Source organism: Equus caballus, chromosome 18, assembly GCF_041296265.1.
Source record: "Equus caballus isolate H_3958 breed thoroughbred chromosome 18, TB-T2T, whole genome shotgun sequence".
In the NCBI taxonomy this organism is placed as follows: domain Eukaryota; kingdom Metazoa; phylum Chordata; class Mammalia; order Perissodactyla; family Equidae; genus Equus; species Equus caballus.
In genome coordinates this window covers 26,705,490-26,730,776 of record NC_091701.1, presented here as the reverse complement: position 1 = coordinate 26,730,776, position 25,287 = coordinate 26,705,490, and the positions used below count along the sequence as shown (strand labels likewise).

The 25,287-nt window shown below is 38.9% G+C and overlaps 1 protein-coding gene across 4 annotated transcripts in view; it reads right to left on the bottom strand.

Annotated features, from left to right (window-relative positions):
* KYNU (kynureninase) overlaps positions 1-9,613 on the bottom strand; it is a 112,904-nt gene extending 103,291 nt beyond the window's left edge. Inside the window, exon 1 of one of the 4 annotated variants that reach the window (XM_001490785.5) lies at positions 9,245-9,613. The gene's annotated coding sequence lies outside the window, so the exon portion shown is untranslated. Of the gene's footprint in view, positions 1-5,403; positions 5,745-9,244 lie in introns of those variants that run through there. The other 3 variants (XM_070241837.1, XM_005601472.4, XM_005601471.4) reach the window with 3 other exon arrangements.
* Between the last annotated feature and the right edge of the window lie 15,674 nt (positions 9,614-25,287).

Below are 25,287 nucleotides of genomic sequence, written 5' to 3'. Positions count from 1 at the left end.
GCAAGAGTAGCATTAAAAAAAAACTTCTTAGGCTAACTTTATTTACATATTTATACTTTTGCTGGCTCCACTCATACATTCTTCTGCTTATTTATTCTTTCAACAAATATTTATTGAGTACCTACCATATAGCTCCAAGCACTGGTGGAACAGTAGTGTATAAGATAACGTACAAGTAGCGTCTTTTGTAGAGTTTACTCTTTAGTGGAAGAATGGAAAAATAATAATGCAATTTCAGATAGTTTGAAGAGCTGTGAGTAAACAGGGCAGAGGAATCAGATAAAGAGTCACTGGAATATGGTATAGCTCCCCTGGGTGGGAGGAGCCAAGTGCAACTCTCTGAGGCAGGGATATATGAGCATTTCTGAATCACGTTATGGAGTCAAGAACCTGAAGACCTGGACTTGGAGGAAGATGACAGCAAGTGCTAAGGTCCTGAGGTAGAGATAGGCTTGGCCTGTTCAGCTAATGCACTAGGAGAGGTAGGGATGAAACTGAGAACAAAGAAGTTGAAAATGCTTCCCTAGAGGAAAAAACTTTGAGATAAGCTTTGCTAACTGCAGCTGTGCATACTCAGCACAATCAACGGTTGTTCAAAATTAACCAGGTCTTTCTGTCCCTCCTTAGTATATCAGTGAGCTGTCTTTCCCAGGAAGTCAAGATCCAGCCTCACAGGCCAAATGCAGGCTAAACATGAAAACTAACCAGACAAATCCAGACAATCAAAGGGAAAGAAATTTAGTCTTCAAGGCCAAATGCAGGCTAGTGGGAAGGTGGCAGCCAGCAAGGCCACATGCTCCCTCTCCCCTATATAAAACCCCAGGAGAAAACCCCTACCTTTTTCCCTTCAAGGAGGTGGATATGAGTTTTAACTCCCATCTCCTCGTCTCTCTGCCTTTCAATAATAAAAACCCCTTCCTTGCCACAAGCCTGGCATCCTATTTTCTTTTGGCCCCCCTGGTGTGGCAGGTAAATGAACCTGTGTTTGTGCTCGGTAACAGGGAGAGGGGAGGACTATGGGGTAAGAAAGGAAGAGACGGAAATTAATCACAAGGAACTTTAAAGACCAGAAAGGAGTTCAGATATTTTTCTAAGTTTTATGGAAAATCATTGGAGAGTCTTGAGTAGGAAAGTGATATGATATGATTTTATATTAAATAAAAATCACTTTATCTGCTCACTGATGAGTTACAAGAGTTTAAAAAAAGAGGCAAATTAAGGCTATTTTAGCAGTTCAGAGAAAAATGATGGTGGATTAAATGTGGTGAGGGTAAAAGTAGAGAAGCGTGTGGATTTATGATATATTTTGGAGAAAAAGTAGATTGATTGTCATCTCTGGTGAAGACAGGAAAGAAAGCAACTTTTAGGGCTGGGATTTGAGCAAATAGGTTAAAGGCAGTGAAATAAAAAATACCTGGGGAAAAATCCAGGTAGAAATACCAAGCTGGCAACTGGATGCTTGTAATTCAGGGGAAAACTGGATCACAAGATATAAGTTTGATATTTTTCAACTCATAGACTGTACTTAAAGCCTAGGACTCCTGGGGACCAACCAAAACTAACAGAGATGAGGTTCTAAAGTCTCAAGTCAATCATCTTTCTTCTACTGCTCACTCTCCTTCCTCCCAACCCCAACCGATACACACAGTGTTAGGCAATAAAGAGTTGCATGTCTGAGTGTTGTATAATGCCAGGAAACACACATACTTCCTGCCCTCTAAACTTAAATTTTTCTGCTTATTTATTTGGTCTCTTGCTTTCTCAGTTGCCAATGGACTCCCCTGATGAGCCATCCTTTATATTCCCAGATAGGGACACTGGGCATGTTTTTTAGCTTTGATACCAATAATGGCTTCCAATTGCTACAATCCGTGCTTTTGTACAAAAGTCAATGATTTCAACGTTGATGCTGATGGTTCTCTCAATATCTGACCATACTCAATTATTATTTGTTCTCTTCATGAAATTTTCTCTGTCTGTGATTTTTCTCAAGGCATTCCCTTTCCCTAAAATGTTCTACTTTCCCTTCTAATATTCAGATCCTAGTCACCCTTCAAAGCCCTAGCTCAAATGTCACCTTTTCTTAATAAGACCTGTCATGATGTCTCAGCTAAAAGTAGTCTTTCCACCTCTGAACACCTGTAACACTTATGAGCATACCTCTTATGATAAGCAACACATTCGGCTAGGTACTATATTTATTTAGATCCATATGTGGATGGAAAAGACCATCTTGCTTGTCTTGCTTACAGCTTGATTCTACATGGGTCCACACCTATAGCTTTCTGATGAAGAAATCTGCTTTTTGAATAAGATGACTGTGTCTTTACCACTTGACATTATCAATTGCCTGGTCAAAGTGGATTAGTCCTCTTCTGGACACTTGACCCACTAAGGGCAGTCACTGATCTGTGAGTGACCTCCTGTGAAAGCTTTAGCCAAACAGTCATGATGGTGTTTAGCTGAGCATATAATCAAATTCTTTCAGGAATCTGAGCTGTGAGATAGAGTTAGTCATTCGGTTAGATACAAGAACAAAAATCTAAAAGAATCATAGAGAGAAGTGATAAAACGGTAGAGTCTAGGAGTATTGTCATGAGTGACTCATTTTTCAGAGTCAGACAGAATCACTGACTGCTAAGGCATGAAGCGATTCCAGCAGCAAGTAAGAATCACTTAGTTATGCAATGGCTGGGGGTGGAACAGCTATGGCTCCTGAAAGGGTGACAGGACAAGCCAGTCTGGAGAGTCACGAAATCCTTTCATGGAACAAACTATGTGCAAGGCCTGGGAGGCTGCCTGCTTGACTGTTAAAGAATCCCAACAGCTGTTTTTCTGCCTATCAAATATGTCTTTACTATAAACCTATTACTTATGATAGCTTGAGTGATTTGCTGGTCTCCCCTACTGAACTGTAGTCTACCTGGGGGCCTGATCTTGTTTATCTTTATAGACACCCCATTCCTGAGCAGTGCCTTCTAGATAGAGTATTCCACCTGAATGGTAACTGAGTAAGAATATACAAAATAGCTTTGTGAATTATTTGACATGATTAACGATGTGTTAGTAGAGGGATACCCTCCTCATTCCAACCATGTGGGAAAGAATTAGAGGAACATTTTCAGTGAGACTTAGAAACAAGAGAGCTTGCCTTATATTTGGGACTTTCTTTGGAGAATCAGTGCTTGGAGAGTTCATTGGGCAGACTCTAAACTCTCAATGGGTTACGTAAATAAATATACAGATTAGTTTGCTGCCATCATAGTCCCAGTAAAATCCAACTTTCTTTCTTTAAAAAAAAAGTTACATTAACTCAACCTCTTTATATTTGTTTCCTATTTAATCCTTGTAGAAATCCTTATTAAAATGAGAGTCATTTTCCCCCATTTCAAGACCAAACTTGAATCGACAGAGTAGAAACACAAATGGGATAGAAGGATCACTATGTTCACTATTTGGGACAGCACCCTGCCTGAGGAACTGAGTCAACTGTGCTACTCTTTGACAGGGCCTGTGGGTGGAATGTGCAGAGCAGAATTCCTGGCCTGAGTCTTCAACCTCTTACGTTATTTTCCTTTCTTCTTGCTTCCTGATTTTTCTAAATGTATTTTTTTGGCTTATCGCTTCTTTCCCCTTCATTTCTTTCTTCATTCTGTACTCAGCCTGCAAAGCACCACAACATATGAATCCATCTGCTCTTTTTGATCAATCATTCCAGTCCAGACCCAGCCAGGCAAAGGTTGAAGTGGCAGGTTCCACGTTGGGCCTGTCACAGTCCAGGTGTTACAACCTCTCCTACATTGATAGTGAGATGTTTCGAGAACAGCACACCTGGTCTCACACTGCCAACATGCATAGCCCTCAACAGAGTAAACACAATCCTCAAGGCCCATGACAACACAATGCCCTCATCCCAAGGAAGCAATTTATTAACTCATAATATTCACTCCACTAGCTAGGGCAATTAGTGCTGTGAAAGCCATAATTTCATGCTTTGTTTAGGTTTATCATTTGCAAGTAAGTTGACATGCTCTTATTTTGAAATAAATAAATTCAATGCAACTTGAAACACTCCAAATTTTATGTGTCACATATTTAGTGATAATTTTATTAAGAAGTTGGGCATATACACATACAGTTTTAGGCAAGTCACCTAAACTTTCTGTGTGACGTTACATAAAGCTAACAAATTCTACTTTCTTCAGAGGATCATGGTAGGATCAAATGAAACTACTTAAGTAAATTCCTTTATAAAGAGATAAAAGATATGTTCATAATATCTTTTACTATTAGTACCTTGTGATGGAAATTGCCATTTTACCCTCAATTTAGCTTTTGAAATTTTGTAAATTGTGTTTCCACAATTTTATTTAGACAGCTTAAACTTTAAAGCTAAATCCTTTATAATCATAAAAACTGATTGTTTTTATGGAATCGCAGCATTCAGGATCTCCTAGTCACCCTTGGGTCTAAAGTTAAATAGTTAAATGAATGATTATGAGTACTTAATGGTTGGCTAATCTTTACACAATTTCAGGTTTCCCATCTGAAACGTGCAAAATAACACATGTGAGTTCAAAGTTTAGAACCTAATATGTTAATTATAAAGAAAACGTGCAGCTTTTCATTGAGAAAGAAAGAAATGTTATTTAATCTATGGGCACAGCAACGTTCTTTAAATGTATGATTGTTTGAGAAATGGTGACATCACTGTCACAACTGCACATTTCATATTTAGGATTATATGAATTACATGTTCAGCTTCACATTAATAAGATCAATGCATTTGCTCCAAACTTACGACCTAAATAACACCCCACCCTCCTCAAAATAAAAGCAGACAAGACAAAAAAAAAAAACCTGTTTTAGCTATATAAAAAAAAGTGTATCAACGTTCCATTCTTAGGCAAATATTTCAGAAAATGAAAGGGGAAGAAACCTTGCTCAAGAAATAGACATTTTCACTTCTCTAAACAAATATCTAAGATGACTAATAGCACCATTTGACAATTAGACTTACCAGAAAACAAAGGACTTAACGCTTATATTAAGGATCTGAATTTTGATCTAATCTTACCATTCAAACTCAAGTAACTACAGGATTAACTTTAATTATTGAAATGTAACCATAGGTTAGTAGATAGATTGCAGTGTACTATTGACATCGATTCTATTTCACTATATTGGTAAAGCTCTCTTCATTTAACCCCAAATTTTATAGGTGGGAGCCATTAGGGGGTTGTGCCATTTTGGTGAAGATAATTTGGAGAAGAAGAAAAGAAGAAACCGGCAGAAGAAACCCCTAAAGCACTGTGACAAGCATACCAGCAGAGAATTTTCCTTTGGACAAATAACTGAGTGTCTATTTGTGTGCAGAGTGTGTATCAGTGTCCCAAGGCTTACCGGCTAGGATCCTGATGAGGTCCACAGCTCTCAGTCCTGTTTTAAAAAAAACCTCTCAAGAGTTCCTTGTATAATTATAGGCCAGACCTCAGGGTGAGAAATTCAAGGCACTCGTTTTCAGCCTCCATCCTGTGGGGAATTTGTGAACTAACTTTAGTTCCTCCCACCCTGACTGATCCGATTACACATCTCCAGTCACTGACAAACAGCTAAGTAAACAAAATGCTGCTCTTGCTCTCTGTTCCAAACACTAGAGGCTCTGCCTGGGCACTCTCACCTAAGCAGCCTGCCCTTTAGACTCAGGTAAACCCTTCCCTGCCCTCCCTCTAGTTAGATGCTACAATCATCCTTATAGAGTAAGTAGTATATCCTTATTTCTCTGTGAGCTCAACCAACGAGTTTTCTCAGGGGGTAAATTCCAAAATTTGCATTTCTTCCTAGCTTTGGGCTCTGGAATACACTAAGCACTGGAGAAAAATTCTTTCCCAACTCGGGCGGTAAGGGAAACTTGGATTTTGAGGCAGTACCCTGCTGTCAAAGGCGTTGTGAGTTTCCACTCTGAAGGCAGAGTTTGACATTTAATGGATGAACATTTTTGTCAAAAATTTAACATAGGCTCTCCATTCTAGAATATAACTTATTGCTCAAGAGTTGAGTTTGAAAAAGTCCTAGATCATGAATCTAGATGGGTAACAAGACAATCCAGGAAGAAAGAGTGAGAGTTCCAAGATAAAGTGGAAAGCAGCCTGGGAAACTTCATAAATGCAAATTGTTCCTTTAAGCCTGTGGGCTGTCTATTGTTTGACCTCCATTATCTCTTTATGTTTATTCTGGAGTGAGATCTTTTGGTGAATATCCTTTTAGGTACAAAAACCAAGAGCAAAAAGTTTTAGAGGAAAAGCCAAAAATAGAGACTGAGCTGGAATAACTGAATCACTTTTGTTCACCTCTGCCACGTTGAGCCCCCACGACACAGCAGGAAAGCATTATTTGACTTGGTCCTGTCTGCCATGCATTTGCTATATAACCCTAGGCAATTCAGCTAACCTGTGCGGAGGCTCCATTTCCCTTCCATCAAATACACACAAAAGTACCTTCCTCACAAGATAACAGAGATATAAACCAATGTGTGTAGAACACCAGTGTATGGAAATACATAAGACAATAAGTGATACATTTTTTTTTTTTAATTAACCGGACCAACAGTACTGCCCTCCATTCTCCAAAAGAGGGGAACAAAACACATGAAATTACGTTAATACAAATAACTGAACAGTGGAAAGAAAATATGTTTCATCTCATCAATCCTATCCTTACAATAATCCCATAGTGTAGGTAGAGTATCCTCATTTTATGAAGTTGAAGAATAAAATTTTGAATCTAGTCAGGGTGTCTCAAAATTTGTACCTTTCTTTTTTCCGTTTTGCTTATTCCTCATGCTGTAAGAACTTTACACCATTTGCTGGGTTCTTTTACTTTTTTTTTTTGAGGAAAATTAGCCCTGAGCTAACTGCTGCCAATCCTCCTCTTTTTGCTGAGGAAGACTGGCCCCGAGCTAACATCTGTGCCCATCTTCCTCTACTTTATATGTGGGATGCCTGCCATTGCATGGCTTGCCAAGAGGTGCCACGTCCGCACTCGGGATCCGAACTGGCAAACCCCAGGCCGCCAAAGCAGAAAGTGGAACTTAACCACTGTGCCACCAGGCCGGCCACCCATTTGCTAGGTTCTAATATTCAGGAAGGGAGCCTGAGGGTGGAGTCTGTGTCATTTTTGATTGGAGAATCACACACAGTCCTTGAACTAGTGACTATGGATATAGAGGCAGAGATGGACAGACACATCAGGGGCTTGCTTTCATGATGCTTCTTCCAAAATCTTTTGAATAATAGTGTAAAAGCCATTCCATCAAAATATTATCTTAGAAATTGTTGGTTAACACAGCCACTTTTAAAGAACCTGCTTGGAGGTCTAAGCTCCACTCCTATTTCTTATATTTTGCAAATCTCTCTCTTTTTAAATTTGTTACTCTCATTCATTTTAAAAAAAATATTAAGCATATTCTTTGCACCAGGCATAAAGCTAAATGCTAGTGATATAATGGTGAGCAAAATCTTTATAATATTAACATAAACCCCTAAAAATATAAAGGGATTGTGAGAGAGCAAATCATGGGTGGAGTGATGAAAGCAAGATCCACTTCAGGGCCAGAGTGGAGGGAAAAGAGAGAAACGGGTGAGCTTGCGTTCCTTCTGATAACTAAATGATAAGCCATAGGATATACTGGAGTATATGAGGAAGCCATTTGGGTTAAAACTAATTTGGCCTGACCTTGTTTTTCCAAAAGGGCCTGAAGTGGACTGTTGAGCATGCACTGTACATCTCCTTTAAATATTACCATGTCCCAAAGACAAGAAAGATGCCCTTAAAGATAGGGATGTAACTTCCCCCCCCCATCGGATTTCTTTAAGGGTGAGCATCTCTTCCTAGGAACTAAGGATTAATAAGTGACCTGCTGTGCTCACCTTGTAACCGCCAACCTGCCGACCACCAATCTGTTGTGCCAGAGCAATCTCGTGACTATTGTAAAGGGACCTTCCTGCCATATGTAACGTATGCTCTTTATTCCAAAACAGTGTATAACCACTCTGTCCACCCCATTTCTTTGGTGCCCTTCCTTCCTTGGGGAATGAAGGCCCCAGGCTAGTGCTCAGATATGACTTATAATAAACTCACCCCAATATTGATTTATAGATTGAATATGGATTATTTGCATCGACACATCTTGATGTAGTCATGGCAGAATTTCAGAGAAACCCACCAAAGCCCACCTGTAATCTACACTGAACCAGTGTTCGGTACCAATAGGAGCCCACTGAGCCCCCCTGGATCACTGTATTCTTCAGGTAACCCTGGTTAGTTCTCCTGAAACCCAGACCTCGTTACTTTGATGATCCAGAGTTTATATGAGCTATTTCAAACCTTAAGACCAGGTGTCTTGGGGGGACCGGTACATACCCTAGGTAGGGGGGGAACTCCTAGGAAAGAGAAATCTAGGGGGAATTTCCTGGGCCTGGGGAGCCTAGGGGGAACTTTGGAGTGAATGGGGCAGGCTGACCTGTTTGATTTGGCCTTAAATTGGAAAGAATCGTGCTTATAAAGTCTGAACAAACTGCTTGATACAGAAATGAAAGTCTGCACTTGTTTAGCTCTGAAGAGAAGGGATACCAGCTCCTTACACTGTCCCTAGAAATTTTTCAGACTTTAAAGTAAAAGGGAACTAAAAGAGAAGTGGGAAATCAAACTTCTAAAGGCCAACCAGTTCTAGCTTCTGCTAGGAACACCAGCTGGCTTCATGCGGAAACTTGCAAGTGCTTAATGAAATAAGGATAGCTGTAAATGGCTGGCAAGATAACCTGGGATAATTCCAAATTACAGTGGCCACTTGGGCCTCCTTTTTTTTTTTTTTTGTGAGGAAGATTCACCCTGAATTAACATCTGTTGCCAATCCTCCTCTTGTTTTGCTTGAGGGAGATTATCCCTGAGCTAACATCTGTGCCAATCTTCCCCTCCTTCGTGTGTAGGATGCTTCCATAGCATGGCTGATGAGAGGTGTAGGTCCGAACCTGCGACCCGAACCCGCGAACCCAAGGTCACTGAAGATGAACACGTGGCACTTTAACCGCTTGGCCACAGGGCCATCTCCTGTGGGGCTCCTTTTAAGAGCTAGACAGAGAAATTTTTAAAGAGTCAAGCTCACCAACTTCTGGTACAATTGCTCAAACTAAAGGTTCTGGAAGCTGTAAATATTTACAAAGAACAGCAAAAAAAACCATCTTACCAAACTTTTTTCATGTCCTGAGGACTTTGGCTTAATAATAGTCAGGCTGGAGGTCCCAAAATATGGTCTGACACAATGCAGTTGCACCCCATTTTGTGGTCAGGCAGAAACGTAGGTTGCACTCCAATTGTGGCTAGGGGTCATACCAAATTGCCACCAGCCTCAGGGGAGTTAGGTTGGCCATCAGAAGGAGTGTGCTGATTAGATAAAATCATTTAAGAAGGTCACTTAAAATCAAAAGCTTTAACATTCTAAAATAACCTTTTTGAAAGTTTTGTTGCAAAAAAGTTAATAGAAAATTAAGTTATAAAAGGTCCTAAAGGAAAATATATTAGGCCATGACTTTACAGACACCCCCGTAATCTACTTGCCAAGTTAATGAGACTCTGAGACATTTTCTCAGAAACTGCTGTGTTAACGATTACTGGAATTGCTCAATACCACCAGGTACTTACTGTTTGTCCTGGCTGAAACCTGACAAGGTATTTGAAAAGATTTAACAACTGACCATCAGAAATTTGGCCACACTGGAAGCTGATATTCAAAGCCTGATAGTAATTTTTTAGGCCTTCTTCCCTAAATTAAAATGAAATTAAGCACCAGAAGGCAAAAAGAAAATTAGGGTGATGTCGTTGGAGGGGGAGAACAATTGTCCATATCTTACAAACCCTTGAAAAACTAAAAAGCAGGTCTAGAGGCAGTTCAGATTCCACCCATTTCCTTTATCTAGAAAAGGATTATCACTGGGGCTGGCCCAGTGGCAATAGTGGTTAAGTTCAAGCATCGGCTTCAGCAGCCCAGGGTTCACGGGTTCAGATCCCAGGCGCAGACCTACAGACTGCTGTCAAGCTATGCTGTGGTGGTGTCCCACATACAAGATACAGGAAGACTGAAACTGGCAGACAGCCATTGATGATTAAGTATCTAGGTACTAAAGTTTTTTCCTTTTTGCAATTACTGATTACAGCTTTTAGCTGTTTATCCCACCCATTGTTTACTGTGCTGCTTAGGGAATATCCTCTCTGATTCCCACTAGGTTCCTATAGATAACATCTCCCTGGAGCCTGGGTCACCATGGTAATGGGTGTGTGAGCTGTTTTTCAGGAATTAGAACTACTTGTCCACTTCAGGCTGGTTGAGACCACTAACTCATCAACTGGGCCTGTGCAGATGTCCAATAGTTGACCTTTTGACATTAAGAGGCTAAAAACTTCACCCTCAGATGGTGCTAATGCCACTATTTTGTGAACATGGGTCATAGGAGGAGGCATGGAGTCTGACTATGCTTGTGCAGATTATCAATTCCCTCATGCCTTCTCATCTCCAATCACCTACGTCCACATTTCAGACCGCCTTGTCCACTATCCTATAAATATCCCTGAGTCCCTATTTTCAGGGAAGAGAAGTTGAGGTTCATGCTCTCGCTTCCTCATGTGGCTGCCTTGTGAGTAAACTCTCTCTCTGCTGCAATCTCTTCATCTCGGTGTTTGGCCTTCTGGGCGGCAGGCAAAAATGAACCTGGTTCAGTACCAAATGGCGAGCCAGCCAGGAGCTGAGTCCAGATGGAACTTTCTGCCCAAGATTCGTCAGCCCCTTGCCACGGTGGAGGACCTGTTGACGAGCCCAGCAGATGCCAGGAGCATTTCTCCTGGGAGTGGTCCAGGATTCTTTCCTGGCTTGGCGCTGCTGACTCCTTGGTGCATATTTTCACTTTGCAGTAGAGAGGTGGTTTCTTGGTTTGGAAGATGTCTTTTCCATGAGTAACTTTGGTACAAGTGACTGCATTCTTATTTCTTCTTCCTTTAAGTCTGAATTCCAAAAGGAAGCCTTCGTCTGGTCTTCATTGTGATGGTCTTGGTTTTGAGGACGCTTGAAAATAAGGAAGAATTAGGGGATCCACTCACAGAAGTGCTCTTAGCTTGGCTTGGTTTGGTTTTGTGATCTAGTTCTAGCTGCAGCACAAGTATGTGCTTTGACTGGATGTGTCTAAATTCTGAAACAATGGGTAACACTAATTTCATTCTTGCCTGCAGACCCCTAGGCTGCATTCTTCAAAATTGGACCACTTTCAGTTACGAGTCCATGAAAAAGAAACAGATGGTATTTTTCTGTAACACCACGTGGCCACAATCAGAGAGCTCTTACAATGACTAGTCTTAAGAACTTAATCAAATTTGGAATCTCAGCCTCCAGTCGTCGTCTTACAGATGCTAATGAAAGCTCCACACCCCACTCCCACCCCCGGGAGCTCTCCTCTGCCTGGTTTTGGAGAGTCGTGGGAGTCCGTGTTCCACCCCCAGAGCTCTCCTCTGGTTTTTGGGCACCTGGAGTGATTCCAGGTTGGCCCTTGGTCAATCCTTTGACCGACAATCTGGAACCCTGTTTTGTCTCCTGTCAAGAGTTTTTTGAGTATTTTAGGTGCCCACTAAGTCAGTTCTGGGGACAGGAGACTGGCAATTTAATCTGTAAACTGTCTTGCCTGAGAACTGTTGTTTGTGTGACCTTTATCTGATAACTCTTGGGAAGAGGCTAGGAGAGCTAGGCCTGATCACCTCTTTCCCTTCTTTGTCTGTGTCGTTCACCACCTCTTCTGTTGTCACCAAGTCAGGGTTCAGTTCAGGCTGGACCTGAGAAGAACCTAGACCTTCTGTAAAGTCAAAACTTGAAAACTTTCTACTAGGGACTTAACTCTGAACCCTGGCATTGGGAGCCCACCCTGGCCAGTTCCAGGCTTTTGCCTCTTGCCTCCCTGGCTTGCTTTGTCCTGGCTCAGGGACAAAGTGCCTGGGCTGAATGGTACTTGACTAAATCTTATAACTACGTTGACACATGCAGTCGTGCTCTGCACCCTTCTCCAGCCCACTGTCAGTCAGACACTGATAGTGCTTAACCACCATGGGGAATGCCCCAAGATCCCCAGAGACTCACCTGTTGGGTACATTTTAATTAATTGGAAATGCTTTCAACTTTGGATGGTTTATGCCCCAGAAACTCCATCTTGGAGAAAACTTGAGTGGTTTCTCTGTGCCTTTATGATGTAGTGGGACAGGTAGATCAACCCATAATGTCATTTGAGCTACAACCCAATTTCTGAGAAATCAACAGCAACTGTTCTTGGAAAATCCTTGTAAGACTGGAAATGCAGCTTTAGAGGCAGTTCCATCCATTTCCTTTATCTCAAAGAGCTTGCAAATCTTCTGGGGACTATGGAACCCATCACTAATTCCTAAGACTGAAGAAAAAAAGGAAAAAGGCCAAAAAACTGCCAGAAGAACACCCTCACCAAAAATTTGGCATCTCAAGTGTCTTCTCCACAAATATTAGTAAAAAGGCTCAAAATAAAATTTGGGTTCATAACTAGGGAGCCTCGTACATGATTCATGGCAGTAATTTTAAAACAATAGCTGTGCAGTCTCTGTGTATGTTTGTCTATATGTTTGTTATATGTGTGTGATGTTTTTACCTTGGGATGGTATGGCCAAAAATTAAGAGCTCTATTTAATTGGCTTGAAGTAAGAACTTACTTAAATTATTTCTAAATGGAAAAGAAATTAACCCAAGTGTCTTTTAAGTTAACATGATATAAAATTAATCTTTGGTAAATGAAAGCTTATTTAAATTTGTTGGTTTGATTAAAATGGACATGTCCTCCAGAGTTAGCACTGGATATGATGCAGAATTCAGCCTTTTTTCTACATTTATTGGCCAAATAAGCTGATGTTATCTCTATTACAAGACTGTTTAGCAAAAATAATAACTTAAAATGATGACTAATTTTGTCTAATATTTCATGAAGTTTTATAGGCAATCTAAATAATTATTGGGAATGAGTAAACATAAAAGTATTAGGTGAACTTTTTAAAATAATTATGTCTTTTGACATGTATATTTGAAATAACTTCCAAAATCTTTTTGATAACTTGAAACTTTGAAGTGTTGCTAGGTAAAATTGAATGATAAAAATTCACTGAATATCTGGGTCATTTTTCAAGTAAGATAAAATACTGAAACGTTACCATTAGACATGTCTAGATTTATCTACTTTTGGCTTCTTATTACAAAGAAACTAAAAGCTGTTTGGGTCTATTAGTAAACAGTTTTGTATTTTATTAAGATTGTAACATGAAGTAGCATGTTTCTGGAAATTATAAAACGTGTTTATAAATTTGCCAAGCCACAGGATGCTAATGTAAAAGACAGTTCATAATTGCTTAGATTTTACCAGGGTCTGTAAGTGATAAAAATTCTGATTAACATATATAATTAAAGCTACCAAAAATTAATAAGGCAAACATCTCTGTATACAAGGAAATTAAAATGTATGTTTTCAGTAAAGAAGGTATAAAGAATGGAAGTATTTTTGTTTGTTGCATTAAGAAAGATAAATTTGCCGTCAAGTACTAGAGGGAAGAAAGGAAGCACGGGATGAATACTGAATGTACAAAGAAAGTTATAGGTTTGTGAAACAGAAATTCTAAAAACAGTTTTATGCCTGGTCAAGTTGACTGAGATTAAACTATATCCAATTAAGTAAATGAGCTGGTGCAAAAATTAAGATTTAGTTTTCTCTCTCAAAAGGATAATTTTCTTGAACTTTTGGTCTGCTGTTGATAAAGTGGTTATAAAAGTTTTTTTTCCTTTATTTTTGAGAGGGTCTACCCAAAAGACAGAAAATTTATGTTTTGTTAAAATAATTTCCTATGTTCAGAAAGACTAAGATCTCGCTCTTAAGATTTTTTTTGACTGTTTTAACTGTTTGCCCTTGACTGTTTCTGTTGTCACTCTGATTGAATAGAGTGAACATTGTTTCCTATTTGACTATTGAATGGAGTGAACATTGTTTCCTATTTGACCAAATGTTTTCAAACCTTTAGATATTTTTGACCAGATCTCCCCACCACCAAAATATTCAAATCCTGAATAAAGTCTTCTTTTATCTTGGAATGAGGAAGAGAATTTCTCTGAGGATTTTCAGAGGGCCCCTAAGACTTCTTAAAGAGATTTACTCTCCCTTCCTATAAGGAGGAAGACACTAAGCTAATTAAACTTATTTGATGTGTTAAATTACATGAGAAACATTGTCAAATAAATGATGATATACTATCTAGGGTGGTATTATGTGAGTAAATGTTACTGTTATAAATGTTCTAAAATTATATAATATTCCTAAAATTCTGATCAGTCCTGGTTGTCAGCCATAATTCTGGTTATTATTTTAAAATATTGGATGTCACAAAATTAACCAAATTTCTTTATCAGTTGCCATTTTTGGATCTTGTTGTTTACAGACAGTGTTTTACTCTGATGCTTTTGCAAAATGTTTCTTTTTCAGAGAAATTCATGGAAAGGACTCTGGCACTCTAGAACATAGGTTTCTGATAAACTTTCAGATCATAAAACTGAACCGGGTAAGAAACTACAGAACTCTAACAGAGAAATTGATGACATCATAAAACTGCTGACAGAAGATTAAGATCAAGAATTGATTACACAGGACTGAATGAACTGATGAGGATGACTATGATTTGTATGACTTTTCATTTGAGATATTGCTGATTTTTTCGATGCTCTGTTTTGTTTCCAGGTTTAAGGAAGTCTTTTTCTCTTTTTCCTTCATGCTAACTATGACTTATATCAATTTGATAAATTACACCTTTGTAAGCAGATTTGAAACATTTATTTTTCTCCCTACTTGATCCCTCCGAGATTTGGAAACTCTTAATGAGTGAATATTGTTTTCATGGCAATGTAATTATTTGCATAAGTTCAATAAGAAACTGTTTTCCTTATAACAGGACACAATTGGAAACATTGGTTGTCTTACCAAAGCTTTGACTGGAGCCTCATATTTGAGAGAAGCAGGCATAGACTCAGATATGACCAGACAGTTTTTGAGAGACAAGGATTGGACTTTGTGGAATAAAGCCACTTGGAAATATCGGCCTGGTACCTTGTTTACAAGGATTTCAGTGCCCTGGGTAAGTAAGGAAGGTCGCTTATCTGGCAGATTCCTGGAGCCTTGAAATATTTTGGGGGACCTCAAGAAGAGGGGAATCCACCCAAATCTGTAGACACTGCAGGAAAAATCTGATTACAAGTCTTTGGCTTGGATTTACTGGCTTCAAGAGTCCTTTATAGTTCAATCTGAGATTCTTCAGAAAGAGTTTCAGCAAAGCAGATTTGAAAGAACCTATATAATCAATTGCTATTCTTGCTGTACTTATGTAAATAATTAGGCCAAGTTTATTGAAACTAAACTTATTTTGAAAACTAATTAGTCTTAATTTGGCTATCTTTGGTAAAAATGAGGGTGATTTTAGAGAGAAAAATTGTTTCAATACAAACTATAATATACATTCATGGATATTAATTGTCTTTGAGGTTTTTATTTTATATTTGTTAACTGGACTGGATCCTGAATTCTTCTAGTCTCTTGAAATATCTGGCTGCAAATCTCCAAATTAACATTTTCAATCTTTTCCCACCATTGTCATTTGGAATCATTGAGAACTGAACCTGCTCTTTTTCCTGAAGCCTTGCAAACTGAAGCTGGACAACTTGATATAAACTTAAGAGAGATTCATGTTTGTTACTGTGTAAGACACTCAGTAAGATACTTGAACACCTGATGACATCATCAGAGACATTTCAAACTGCAAAAGATGCTTCTACTCTGACACCTAAAAATCTTTTGACTGGCTGCCACCTGGGCTCAGAAAGTTATATAATTTGCTGGTTTATGATTTGCTCCCGTCATTAACTTTGTTTTTCTTTTTGTCTCTCTAGAAATACTTCTTGTTAAAAACCTGGTTACTTGCTTACACAATATAGGCTGAACTTTGGGAGCCCTCCTGTGTCACCATGTTACTAAGAGACTGGTTCAATGAGATGGAAAAATCTATGCCCCTCAGCAACAGGATATCCCTCAAGATTGAAGATGAACAACAAAAAGGTGAATTGATACTGGCTCAACACAATGCTGACATAAAGAAAGCCAAATTGTATAAAAGAAACCATATTGTAACTTTGAATGATCTCTGATTAACTAACCCAGACATGCTCTGTAGATTTTATGGACCATCTCAGCTGTTATAAGTTGAGAACTTTGTTCTTTTGAGTTCCTTAGGAATATGATGACCCCCAGGCAGAGAGTCTGTGCTGATGGCCACCATCAATGACAACTTAAAGATCAAGGTATAGGGCATTGCTCTGGTCTCTGATCATATCCAGTAAAATAAAAGACTATCAGGAACTGAGACAAGATGTCTGCCACCACCTGGAGATCAGATGGAGGCCCCACTGGGATTAGGTCTATTTTTCAGGGACTGTTAAAATTTGCCTGTCTGTACTTCTTACCCTTCTGGTAAGCTGGGAACAAGAGAACATTTCCAAATAAGTGCTAAACAGTTTCATTCCTTTAACCCAGATCTATGCCTCAATTCAGCAGGAAGTAGCTAGATCAGTCATAACCCCAAATCCCTCAAGAACGAAGAATGACCAAATAATAGGGGGGATTGAAAATGGCAAACAGCCATTGATGATTAAGTATCTAGGTACTAAAGTTTTTTCCTTTTTGCAATTACTGACTATAATTATAATTTTTAGCTGTTTAACCCACCCATTGTTAACTGTGCTGCTTAGGCAACATGCTATCTGATTCCTACTAGGCTCCTATAGATAGCGTCTCCTTGGAGCCTGCATTGCCATGGCAATGGGTCTGTGAGCTATTTTTCAGGAATTAGAACTCCTTGTCCACTTCAGACCAGTTGAGAGCACCAACTCAACTGGGCCACACAGATGTCCAATAGGCGACGTTTGACATCAAGAGTCTAAAAACTCCACGCTCATATCATGCTAATGCCACCATTTTGTGAACATGTGTCCTATGAAGTGGTATGAAGTCTGACTACGCTTGCGCAGATCACCAATTCCCTCATGTCTTCTCATCTCCAATCACCTACCTCCACATTTCAGACCACCTTGCCCCCATCCCATAAATATCTCTGAGTCCCTATTTTTGAGGAAGTGAATTTGAGGCTCATGCTCTTGCTTCCTCACATGGCTGCCTTGTAAGTAAATGCTCTCTCTGCTGCAATCTCGTCATCTTGGTGTTTGGCTTTCTGGGCAGCGGGCAAAAACGAACCTGGTTTGGTAACAAGATGGGCACAGATATTAGCTCAGGGACAATCTTCCTCAAGCAAAAAGAGGGAGATTGGCAACAGATGTAAACACTCAGTGCCAATCTTCCTCAACAGCAACAACAAAAAGGATTATCCTCTTGCCTCTCCGGGAACTGTTACCCAGCTCATCACCAATTCCTAAAACCGAAGAAAAAAAGGCCAGAAAAATGGCCATAAGAGCAGCTTCACCAAAAATCCACCATTTTGAGTGTCTTCTCCTCAAATATTAGTAAAAAAAATCTTAAAACGAAATTTGGATTCATAACTAGTGAGCCTCCTATTACTCTACCTGACTCATGACAGTCATTTTAAAACAATAGCTGTAGAGTCTCTGTGTATGTGGCTCTACATGTATGTTATATGTGTGATATTTTATCTCTGGATGGTATAGTTTCTAAAGAGCTCTGTTTAACTGGCTTAAAGTAAGTGCTTATATAAATTATTTCTAAATGCAAATAACCCATATATCTTTCAAGTTAAGGTGATATGAAATAATCTTTAGTAAATGAAAGCTCATTTAAAGTTGTTGGTTTGATTGAAATAAACATGTTTTTGGAGTTGTCAGTATTTGGGTATGATGCAGAAATGCAGCCTTTATTCTACATTTATTAGTCAAACAAGCTGATGTTACCTCTATTACAAAACTGGTTAGCAAAAATAATAACCTAAAATGATGGTTCATTTTGCCTAATATCTCATAAAGTTTCCTAGGCAATCTAAATAATTATTGAGAATGAGTAAACTAAGCAGATGGGAAAAAAGTGTCACATGAACTTTTTAAAATAATTGTGTGTTAGGGCTTGGCTCCATGGCCGAGTGGTTAAGTTCGCGCACTCCGCTGCAGGCAGCCCAGTGTTTCGTTGGTTCGAGTCCTGGGTGCGGACACGGCACTGCTCGTCAAACCACGCTGAGGCAGCGTCCCACATGCCACAACTAGAAGGACCCACAACAAAGAATACACACCTATGTACTGGGGGGCTTTAGGGAGAAAAAGGAAAAAAATAAAATCTTAAAAAAAAGAATTAAAAAAATAATTGTGTGTTACAGCATGCATATTTAAGATAATTTCCCAAATCTCTCTGAAACTTTGAAGTTTTGCTAGGTGAAATTAAATGATAAAAATTCACTGAATATCTAGGTCATTTTCAAATAAAATAAAATGCTAAAACATTATCACTAAATGTATAAATTTGTCTACTTTTGGCTTCTTATTGCAGAGAAATGAAAAGATGTTTGGGTCTAGTAAAACAAATCCTGTATTTTATTGAAAGATTGTACTATGAAGTAGTATGTTTCTAGAAATTATAAAAGGTATTTATAAATTTGCCAAGCCACAGAATGCTAATGTAAAAGATAGTTTATAATTATTTACTTCTTAGGTTTTCTTTTGTTGTTGAGGAAGATTATCCCAGAGCTAACTACCGCCAATCCTTCTCTTTTTGCTGAGGAAGACTAGCCCTGAGCTAACATCCATGCCCATATTCTTCTATTTTATACATGGGATGCCTACCACAGCATGGCTTTTGCCAAGCGGTGCCATGTCCACATCTGGGATCTGAACCGGTGAACCCCGGGCCACCGAGAAGCAGAACGGGCTAACTTAACTGCTGCACCACTGGGCTGGCCCTACTTCTTAGTTTTCACTAAGAATTTCGGTCTATAAGGGTTAAAAATTCTAATTAATACATGTGATTGATTAAAACTCTAAAAATTAATAAGGAAAACATCTTTGTATTCAAGGAAAGATGTATGTTTTCAGTAAAGAATATATAAAGAATGGAAGCATTTTTGTTTGTTTTGTTAAGAAAGATAAATTTGTCCCAAAGTAGTAGGAGGAAAAAAAAAGGCATGGGACAAATTCTGAATGTAAAAAGAAAATTATAGAAGGTTTCTTGAAGAGGAACTCTGAGGAAAGTGTTTTATGTATGGTCAAGTTGGCTAAGATGAAAATAAATTTAATTAAATGAACAAGTTTTAATATCAGAAGTAAGCTGGACAAGAATTAGAATTTGACTCTTTTTCTAAAGATTGACACCTGAGCTAACATCTATTACAATCTTCTTTTTATTCCCTTCTTCTCCTCCCCAAGCCTCCCAGTGCAAGCTTGTATACTCTAGTTGTGAGTGCCTCTGGTTATGCTATGTGGGATGTCACCTCAGCATGGCTTGATGAGTAGTGCCATGTCCACACCCAGGATCCAAACTGGCAAAACCCTGGGCTACCAAAGAGAATCATTGTGAACTTAACCACTCAGCCATGGGGCTGACTTTCTCTCTGAAAAAGTATACTTTTCTTAAACTCTTAGTCTGCTCTTGGTAAGGAGGTTGTAAAAGGTTTTTCTTTATTTTTGAGTAAGTTTATCTAAAAGACAGAAAATCTGTGTTTTGTTAAAATAATTTCCTATGTTCAAAAAGACTGAGGTCCCTCTATTGTTTTTTTTTTTTTGACTGTTTTAACTCTCTGATTGTCCTTGACTGTTCTGTTGTCATTTTGGTTAAATGGATAACTAGGAGTCCTTTCACAGCGACCCTTGTTTCACAGTGACAAGATCAGCAACACTTTGATCTGGTTTGAGTGTTTTAAAACCTTTTGATATTTTTGACAAGCTCCCCAAAATCCATATCCTAAATGAAATGTTTCTTTTCACTTTCTTCTTTGAGAATTTTCGGAGGGCCCCTGGGACTTCTCAAAGAAATTTCTTCTCTCTTCCGATAAAGAGAGAGATACTAATTAGTCTTGTTTGATATGCTAAATTGCATGAAAAGCATTGCCAAGGAAATGATGATAAACCTTCTTAGGTTATATTTGCATAGGTAAATATTATTCACTATCTTAACCCTGTTACCTTGTTTCCAACATCAGAAGAGGAAAAGACCATGACTGCATTCTGTTATTTAATTTGGTTTACAGATGGGTCTTACTTAAATGATAAGCAAGGATGTTATCAAGCTGTATTTACTGTCCAGCCTCAAGAATGCCTGCTACTTTCCATTAACTCTGCTAATCCGGGAAAAGATTTCCTTCTATAGGCTCATGAAGTTGCCATGGAAGACATGAAACAAAGGTGACAACAAAAGGGGGAAAACAATACTTTTAGATACTTTTTATCCCACAATGACTCAGAAACCCTATACTCATTGTGCTATATAACCAAAATATAATCTAGGGACACTATTACATGAATCACAAGGCCACTTTCCCCTTTCTAAGGGACCTTTTGACATATGGCAATTGGACTTTGTTCAAATGCCACTATCTGAAGGGTAAATATATCTTGTAATGATCTGTATGTTCTCACATTGGGGTGAGCCCTTTCCTTACAGAAGAGTGATGGCTTTAGATAAATTATTATTGGAAAGAATAATTCCTGTTTGAGGAATTCCTGCTGAGATACAGAGTGGCCCTGGAAGTCATCTCATCAGAAAAATAATTAAATCTACTTGTGACATTTGGTCAATAATACAACATTTTAACTAATGGCACAATCAAAATTCAAGTGGCAAAGCTTTCAGGAGCATTTAATCTCTCATGGCCAAAAGCTCTTCCGCTAGTGTTCCTCAATCTTAGATCTACACCCTTTGGTAAACATCTGCTATACCCTTTCAAGATAATAAGTGGGCGACCTATGCAATTAGATGAAGGAATGTATGAACTAACTTTGCTTAAAGGAGATATCTTAATTATTCTCAAGGTCTCATTGAGACACTTAAAAGAAATGAGAGCTTGATAGCTGATTCTTTTTACAGAGAGCTCCCCAGAGATGAAGACCTTAAGGATCATGGACTATGACCCGGAGAATTTGTTTAACAGAAGAGGCATCAGGTAAGAGACTCTGCAGCCCCAAAGGAAAGAACCATGGAAAGTACTATTAACCAATCCATGCACTGCAAAATTAAAGGACATAAACTCATGGATTCACATTTTTTCATTTAAAAAAAGGCTTCTCCACCTGAGTGGGTTTCAGTTCCTATTTCTGATACCGACTTCAATTCACCAATGCAAGTATCTCCAAACCAGGAGGAGAAGAAGATGGCATTTGTTTTAGACAGCTGTCCCAAGACTCCAGGCCAGGCTTGTATTCCCAACCTTATATATCATCATTTAAATCTTTGTAATGCTTAAACTGTATACTTATTTTATAATTGTTCCATTTAAAGTTTTCAGAATACTATCATACTTAAAGAAACTGATTGATTTGGAACAGGCAGATCTCAAAGTTCAGGCATTTATTGGGTAGCTCCTAATGGAATTCACTGGTTATATGGAACAAATCTCTGGCCTTGGCTACTGACTAGATGGCTAAAACACTGCACCTTGAGCTTCCTTTGGATGCAGGGAAGGATTCATACTGACTAACACTGGATGTCAATCTTCTTCTCTTTAAGGCCAGATGGGCTCATTCAGTGTTCCACTGGCATGGCCACCTAGTTGCTATATCTGTTCCTTCTTTGGGGCCAGAGGACATCATATCACATACAGAAGCACTGTCTAAATTTAATCAACAAGCCCTTAAAGTTAGTCAAACATGAATAGCCTTATTAATTACTAAAATATCTTTAATGAGAAAGGCTATCCTTCAAAATAGAATGGATCTAGATATTTTAACTGCATCCCAAGGTGGTATATATACACTCATTCAAACTGGAGGCTGTGCTTTTATGCGTGATAAATCTTCCAATGTGTCATCTCTGCTAAAGCACATGAAAAAGCAGGTGAATGTCTTAAATGAATCTTTTATAATTTTAAACAATATGAACATAAGGAGTCAGGTAAAAGCACATGTACAATCTTTGTGCAGCAACCTAAAATTAATTGAAAAATTATACAACTTACAAAAAGCTTCCTCTGTTAACATATACCTCTTGCTTGTCTGACTACTTCCCCCCAATGTGGATAACTGGGCAAATAAATGAGATAAAAACCTAGCACTGAGGGACACGATGGACCCAGGCCAGGCAGCAACCACCCTGGCACTGAGGGACAACATTTTGATCATCCATGCTTTCTATTGAAAGATTATATATCAAAAGTGGAAAAATGATAAATAAATGACAAGCAATAGGATATATTGGAGTATATGAGGAAGTCATTTGGGTTAAAACTGATTTGGCCTGACCTTGTTTTTCCAAAAGAGCCTGATGCGGCCTGTGGAGCATGCATTGCACATCTGCTTTAAATATTTACTATGTCCCAAAGACAAGAATGATGCCCCTAAAGATAGGGATGTAATTTCCTCCCATATTGGCATTTCTTTAAAGATAAGTATCTCTTTCTGGGAACTAAGGGTTAATTACCAACCTGCTGTTCTCACCTCATGACCACCGACTTGTTGTGCCAGCAAAGCAATCTCGTGAGTGAAAGGGATATTCCTTTCATATGTGATGTTTGCTCTTTGCTCCAAGATGGTATATAACCACTCTGTATACCCTACTTCTTCGGTGCCCTTTCAGGGGAGGAAGGCCCCAGGCTAGTCCTCAGGTCTGGCTCATAACAAACTCACCCCAATCTTGATTTATAGATTGACTATGGACTATGGATTATTTGCATCAACATTTCTGTTTTGGAAACAGGAAGAAGAAACATATTGCCAGGATAAATCATTGCACCAGTTCAGACTTGTCTATTAACTTCCATATATGTCATCTCACCTACAACATGATATGTCTCTGGGAGGCACTGACTTTGATTGTATCTTCCTCAGAGCCTTGCCCATGAGTGAAGCTGAATATCTGTTGAATTAATTTGGTTTTATAAAAAGAAAATTCAGTTCCTTCCATCAAAATTGATTATTGGGGACATAAGGAGGTCTTTTTCTCCCAAATGGTAATTTTTAAACTGTGAGTTTTATCTTTATTCTTCAGGGCTTATTCACCATGGCTAGGCTAGTGCCTGTGTATAATAGGCTTGAATGGGTGCTTGCTGTATTATTAACCAAATTAAATTCAGTGTAGCAAACTGTTTTTGTAAGAATCTAAGGCTACAGATTCAACTATGACATTCTAATGCTGAATGTTTGATAAATAAAGATGGGTGATAAGATTGAAGACAAAGATACTGCTTGGTGGCTAATTTAAGTTCTGCTATAAAAAGTGTTCTGTAGAAGTGAAAGGGAACCCCGGCCTTGGGGCCAGTTGGGAAAGGACTGACAAAAATCTACAAGCTCAAACATGGGTGTTGAAGAGTAGGAGATATGCCATCCCAAAATACAGCTCTAGAAGTTCAGGACATGCCACTACAAAATATGCTGCTGTGGTATACTGATCATTTTGAACTGTAGGCACTTGAAAAAGAGCAAATGCAGGGAGAGGCTTTCTGTGAACTCCCCTTATCTGCCTAAAGACAGATCCTTCAAAAGGAATTCAGTTGTCATAAATCCCCTCCTTGGGAGTTTCATCAACCAGGTAAGACTGACTCTTCCCTGGCTAGAAGTCATCAATCACCACGCCTTTGTCACCAACTCTCATATCTCTCATCTATTTCTCTAAGGACCCATTCATCTTTCCTAAAAATCATTTACTTTCCCTGAAGTAGGCTACCTTCCCCCTTCCCTATTAAGATAGTATTTAAGCCTGAATTCTAAGTCACTTAAAATTTGGCAATTCTAACTCTCAAATGAGGGAGTTACTTATTTTTCCTGGTTTTCTCCCATCTATACATAACATGTACTTGTTAATAAACTTCTGTTTGTTTTTCTTTTATTAATCTGTCTTTTATTATTGGGGTCCCTGCTAAGAACTCAGAAGGATAGAGGTAAAATTATTTTTCCTCCTCTACAGTATATAGAAAATTTCACATTAATCTATTTTTTTAATTAGATAAAAACTTTTTAGGAGTTTACGTCTCACTTCTGTAGAGGGAAGTTTAATCTGAGTCACTATTGGGACTCTCCTTTCTCTTTCCAAGATGGTAATGGAAATTCCCCAGATGTTTTCTGCACAGCAAAATACCCTGGGGCCCAGCCAATTAGCTTTCTTCTCTCTTCCCTTCTGCCTCTCCCTTCCCCACCCTTACCCTGCACACCCAAGCACTCTTTCTCTTTCCTCTTGGGGTTGACCAATATAACATCACATAAGCTTTCTCAACAGTCCGGTCAGGAGGTTCTGGTCAAGTAGTTTCTATTCTGAAATCAAGGAATGCAAAATCTTGTCTATGTGAGTAGGAAAAAAATCTACAGAACAGATCCCCACGCACAATTGTCTCTCTTCTGCCCTTTCTCCTCCCCCTTCCCTTTCTCCCTCCTCCCCATCCCTTCCCTCTCCACTTCCTCTTGCCTCTTTTTTCTTCCCCTTTCCCTCCTTCTTCCCTCCTCTCCCCTTCTCCTCCTTTGTTCTGTCCCTAACCCTCTCCCCTTGCCTTCCCTCCCTCTTTTCTTCCCTTCCCTTTTATTCTTTCTTCTTTCCTATTCCTTCCTCTCCTCTTCCCTCCGTGACTCTGCCTTCTCCTCCACTCTCCAATTCTCTCTTTTCCCTCTCCCTCACTTCTGTAATAGGGAAAGCAAAACAAATTAATGTACCAATAAATCACTAGGCTATATTTCAATGATCTCTTCTCTCCTTCCTCTGAGGTATATATTCTGGCTATTAGAAAAATTTCCCAGTAATGGGCAGGGACTTTCCTACCCTCTATATGTAGTATTTTCTGAGAAAAATACAAGGACTCATTATAAGCAAATGAAGTTTTGTGAGTTGGTGATGAAACGTCATTTAGAAACTAAGATTTCTGTAACAAATTCTCTTCTTCCCAGATGAAAGTTTCTCCCTCATTGTTAAATTCACATAGGCATTTAAAGCAATCTGCATGTTGTACTCTAGTAGGGAACTTTAGTATTTCTCTCACAGATGTCTGTGTGTTGACTTGGCCAAA